Raw genomic sequence first — 6,027 nt, 5'->3', positions numbered from 1 at the left:
ACACCTCCTCATGTACACATACATATCCACAAGTGAATGTCAAATTTAATGTAAACTGATATGCTTTATATGACTTAACATTTTAAAAATATATTACAGTAAATGTAAATCTTCAAAATGTAGAATTTGGATACCTATTTCCTTTGTAATTATGTATCTTTTCTTTCCAATTTCTTCTTTAAACCAAAAAATCATAATTTAATCAATTTTAATACAAAAATGCAAAATTAAATATGATCCAAATTACATATTAATGTGCATTGATTTATATTATTTTGATAATTTTTCTCACATTCTAGAAATTTTACCTATAATACAAACTTCCTTTATTCCTTATTTACCAGTATTTAGTTACCCAAAATTTTATTGTGTTGACATACACACACACACACAAATGTTCCTTAATATTTTTTAAATTTTATTGAACTTAATAGTGTTGTTTGAAAACTGTAACTTTGTTGATATGACAAAAACATCATATAAATAATTAGTGTTTACCACAGGATAAAATGCTTGTGGCATTCACTTCCTATATTGTATCCCTTTGATACATTTCATCAGTAATAAATTCAGTTAGCTTCTTCTTATTTTGTTCTTCTATGCATTAGTGATTGTTTTCATCTTCCTCATTTTCCTCAAGCCCTCTTTAGGCTCTCTAGTAGAACTAATTATGGACTCTTTGTTTCTAATTGGAAGACACATGCCAACAGGATTCAAACCCTACACACTTAGGCACTTACAAGTTGGTATGGAGTTCATCCATTCTTTAATTGATGGTACACTTTTCTGTCTTCACTTCCTTTGATTCTAGCTTGTTTGTTTTTCATCTTTTTATCCCAGTTAATAGTCCATTTCTCTATCCAGGTGAGCAGTCTAATGTACTTGCTGCATATATGTTGGAATCTATTAATGCTTATAAACTTTACATTGATCTAAGCTTATGGCCATTGAATGGATATGTTCATTGGCAGAATACCCCTATTTCTAAAAAAATGGTAAAGTTCCTTAACAAAAGAATACTGGGTATTTTCATTATTTCCCTTTTTATGTTTCATGTGCTGTGATGTAAAAATTCGAACTTCTCTCTGTAGTCACTGAACATAAGGTAAACATACAAAATAATAAAAAGAAACAATTCTAGCTACATGTAATGATGGCCATCCTCAGTCTTGTCAAACATCATTAATGAATGAATGACAAATGTGCCCACCTGCTTTATATTGCTCAACCACCAAAATATATAAATGAATTCCCTTCATATGCCAAGTACAGTGTTACTCATTGGGCACACACAGTAGAAATTACTATCATGAAGGTGATGGTGTCTGTCAAACACACTAAATTGACCTTCAGGAAAAGATGAGTTTGTAACTCTGATTATACACTTGAATTTGTAACTAAATTAAAAAGAAAGAAAAACCTTGGTGTTGCCTAGTAACCACCACTTTCATGGTTGACCCGTGCTTACACAAATGCCAAGTCAGTTTCCTATATAAATACTTATAAATGTTATGTGTTATTAAGAGAAACACAATCAAATATAGGTACTTTGAACTTCCATAAAAAGAACTTACTATTTAACATAAACACAACTGCACAGAGAAACACACAGACACACACACAGAGACACACACACATATGTCTGCATGCATACACACACAATCATCTTTTTTCTCTTACAACTTTATTTTTTAAAAAAAGAGATACATGTACAGATTTTTAAAAGCATTTTGACATAAAATTATATGATTATATTTTTGTCAGTACCTGATTTTTTTTATAGGTTTGATAATATGCATTGAAATCTTACTAGTTACCATAAGCATAAAGTACATATAAAACAAAATGTAACGTGGAAATAGTCAAAGTTTTCTTGGTGTGTATAAATTAAACATAATGAATTTTAAATACCAAAAATTGCCACAAGGCTATCTTCTTAGCTCTTGTATTATTAATGATTTAAGGGCTAAGTGTATCCCACTCTGAGTGGGTGCTATACACTTCTTGTTGTTGTTTTTCTAAGAAAGACTGAGGCTTCCACTATTTGGCCTTCCCTTTTTTTTGAGGTTCATATGATCTATGAGTTCTTTCTTGGGTATTCAGAGCTTTTTGCTGCTAGTATACAATTATCAGTGACTACATATTATGTCTGTTCTTTTGTGATTCGGTTACCTCACTCAGGATTATAATCTTTAGATGCATCTATTTTCCTAGGAATTTCATAAAGTCATTGTTTCTAGTAGCTGAGTAATATTCCATTGTGTAAATATACCAAAAAATTTGTATCTATTCATCTACTGAAGGACATCTGGGTTCTTTCCAGCTTATGGCTATTATAAATAAGGCTGCTATGACCATGGTGGAGCATATGTCCTTACTGTATGTTGGAGCATCTTTGGGGTATATACCCAGAAGTGGAATAACACTGTCTTCAGGTAGGACTATGTCCAATTTTCTGAGGAACCACCAGAATGATTTCCAGAGTGATTGTACCAGCTTACAACCCCACCAACAGTGGAGGAGTGTTGCTCTTTCTTAGCATTCTCTCTAGCATTTGCTGTCATCTGAGTTTTTGATCTTAGACATTCTGACTGGTGTGAAGTGGAATCTCAGGGTTGTTTTGATTTGCACTTCTCTGATGACTGGAGATGTTGAGCATCTTCTTAGATGCTTCTCAGCCATTCAATATTACTCAATTGATAATTCTTTGTTTAGCTCTGTCCTCCATTTTTAATAGTATTTGATTCTCAAATAAAGATTTTCTAACAAATTCTGAATCTTCGGAGATTTCAAATGTCTTATGGCTTTTGATTTATAAAGAGACACACAATAAGCTGTATTATACTTACCTTTATATGACCAGGCAACATACAAAAGTGGATGATAGAATATGATTCACTCCCCATGATCACATAACTATTTTGTTATGTTAAAACAGCAGCAATAAACCAAGCTGAGGATGATTAGCTTTCTACAATTATCTCTTTTGTATGAAAGCCTCTGACCTATATCCATTCTAAGTAATTGAAGTAAGCATCCCTAGCTTACCAAAGCAATAAAACATAAGGAAATGATCTCAACTTTAATGCTCCTAAGCATGCCTTCAGGAGTTTGTAAAAAATAAAAATTGCAAGCTCTACTCAGAGTACCTTGCGTAAGGCCGGTGTGAAATCCTCAATTCAATTTTCTCATAAGAACTCTAAATTATTTGAAAAGAATACTGGATCTTAAATTAACAGAAGAATAAGATTACAAAAAGAACTGATGCTGAAGGTAAGTTTTGGATTTGAATTCTGATTCTATTCAAAATACTATATACGTGAGATACAGATTGCTAGGCAAGAAATAGCCATGCTTTACCAACCTAAAACATGTGCCTATAGAGATGCAGAACCTGAGGAACTGAGGAATAGTTCATGAGGATTCGAATTATGTTCACAAATAGAACCTCATCTAGTAAAATATCTCTTTAACCTTCCCAAATTGATTGATAGAAGAAACTTCCTTAGGTGGTAGGTCTTAGCATTTCATTGGCAACTGGGCAGAGTCCACTCCTGCCTTACGATAATTCTAAAAGGCATCTCCAACCCCTGATATCTAGGCTTCTCTAATGTGGGTTAATATTAGAGATTAATATTAATATTGCCTAGTGAGAGGACTCCATGGCAGAAACCCCCTGCCAAGATATGACTCAAAAATGATGTCTTATCACATGTTCCAGACTCCATTAGTTAGAAAAATGTAAAAGATTCTCTTTATTTTCAAAGTGGAGAGATGGACAGTATATGGAATCTCAGAAGTGGTGATAGAAAACAACTGCGTAAGTTTTTAGACACAATGGGGCTTTACTTAAATTGTATAGCAGCAGTGATTAATCCTTTTCTTGTCTAGTAACAATAACATTGCATAAATAAGGAAATATATAATGATGTTGGTATGTCATCGATATTATACAAATACCATATATACTGATCATGGCCTTTTTAGAAGAGGAAATGGCATTCACCTAGGAGACTGCAGGAACTTATCTTCAAATTCACTCCCAAATTGTGCCATAATGCCTAAACCTTATATTCATTAACTACAATGTATATTCACAACCTAACATTGTCTGTTTGGTGAATGCATATCATCTTAATAAATGGCTCTTTATTTTGTTTATTTAATTAGTTGTCTATTTATTTAATTTTTTAGAAAAAGATTTTATTTAAAAAACAAAGGTCTCTCAGCTTTATCTTATTGAAAGTTAATTTTAATTGATGCCTATGGATGCAGCAAATGAAAGTAGAAAAATATCCCAACACACCGTAGAGGAGGTATTTCAGCAGGTATGTGTATGCAAAGTCTTATGTGCTTAGGGACTGCCCTATCATTTTGGCTTCTATCATAGATGCCTGTTTTGAAAGCCAAGGAATTAACTGACCATGACCACTGACCTTCTTTATGGTATTCACCAGCACTCTCATAATATATAACAAAAAATGTAAAGAACTGAAGATAATTATTTGTAGGCTTCCCCCCCCATCTCTCACACACACACATTATGCAAGAGAAACTGAAGAAAAATATTATTCAGAATAATGCTATTACATGCTATATGCATCACGTTTCAAAATCTATTTTTTGCAGTGTTTTTTCATAGTAGATCTGTGTAGGTAGAGATATAAAATTTATAATGTTAAATACAGTAAACATCAGAAATAAAAAATCCTACTATTTTAATCCTATCAGTACATACAAGTCACAGTACAATAACACAGCAGGAAAAGAAATAAGCAAGAAACATGCAATAAGAGATTTAAATTTTTCAGCAGATAAATCATAAGCTCTAAAAATCATTTTGTTAATGTGCCAAAATTTCTTTACTAAATCGCTTCTGTCTCTGACCCATCTTCATTTATTGTGTGAGTCTTTTACTGTTTTTTTTATAGGCTCATTACATTTATAAACTATTGTTCGATGCAGTAATCCCTACCTCCTCATCTCTATTATCTCAGTTTGGCATATTTTCAATACATAATACTGTATTTGATTTTCAATGCATATATCTGTAAAATACGTAGCTTTATATATGGTGTTATTTTCTATGGTTAAAAATTGACATAGATATTTTCTCACTGCATGTTCTAATGTGTAAGACATGTTTTATTCTGCAAAGTCCATTTAATTGTTCTGCCTCTAAACAGTACTTCACTCCAATGAAAATGGACCACAGTATATTCAGGCAAGAACATAAGGGAAATATCTTTCAGAAAACAGGACCTAACATTTATCAATTTTACTTGTAAATCAAACCATGAAGACCTTGGTGACATTGGAGGCCAGCACTGGTACATCATCTTATTTAAGTTAAAAAGTGACTTTCCAAGGAACCTTATTAGACATTTCAAAGTATCTTGTCCTTAAACTTTCAACATTTTTAATTATTGGGGTGAATAAGGTAGTCATAATTTCAGGGATAATTTCAAAGTTTACTGTATTACACATCTACCCAATCCAATAGTCATATATTTCACCTATATAGCTCCAGGATCAGAATGGTATAGTAAGTTCTGCACGTGATATATGGATTTTAGTATAATGCAGGTTGGTTTGGGGTATATTATTGAACTCAATTTTTATGCCATATACTGTGTATATATAAAAGTGGGGTTGACTTTTTAAAATTACACTTCCCAGGAAATATTATCCAAAAAACGTCATTTGTACCAGGAGTTGCTGAATGGTTGTACCTGTTGGAAGATGTTGAATGATATAGTTCTTGTTGATCTTGGCCTTGCAGTTCTGTGGGCTCATTCAATTGGTAGTAGAATCTGTCCTCCAGGGAGACTTGAAAAGCCAGCAGTCAATCTCCTGATGCTCTTCTAAGGGTCATAAATGAGAAGACAATGTGCAAGGTAATGACTTTAAATGTAGAAAATCATAGAACACAACATGAAGAAACAAGATAACACAAATGAAAGATATAACATTGTTATCATATATTTTGTGCATTGATCAGAAATATTTTTGTATACTAAAAACCCG

Source organism: Micromys minutus (assembly GCF_963924665.1).
Source record: "Micromys minutus genome assembly, chromosome: 4".
In the NCBI taxonomy this organism is placed as follows: domain Eukaryota; kingdom Metazoa; phylum Chordata; class Mammalia; order Rodentia; family Muridae; genus Micromys; species Micromys minutus.
The sequence above is the reverse complement of the archived record's forward strand: the minus strand, read 5'-3'. Positions refer to the sequence as shown.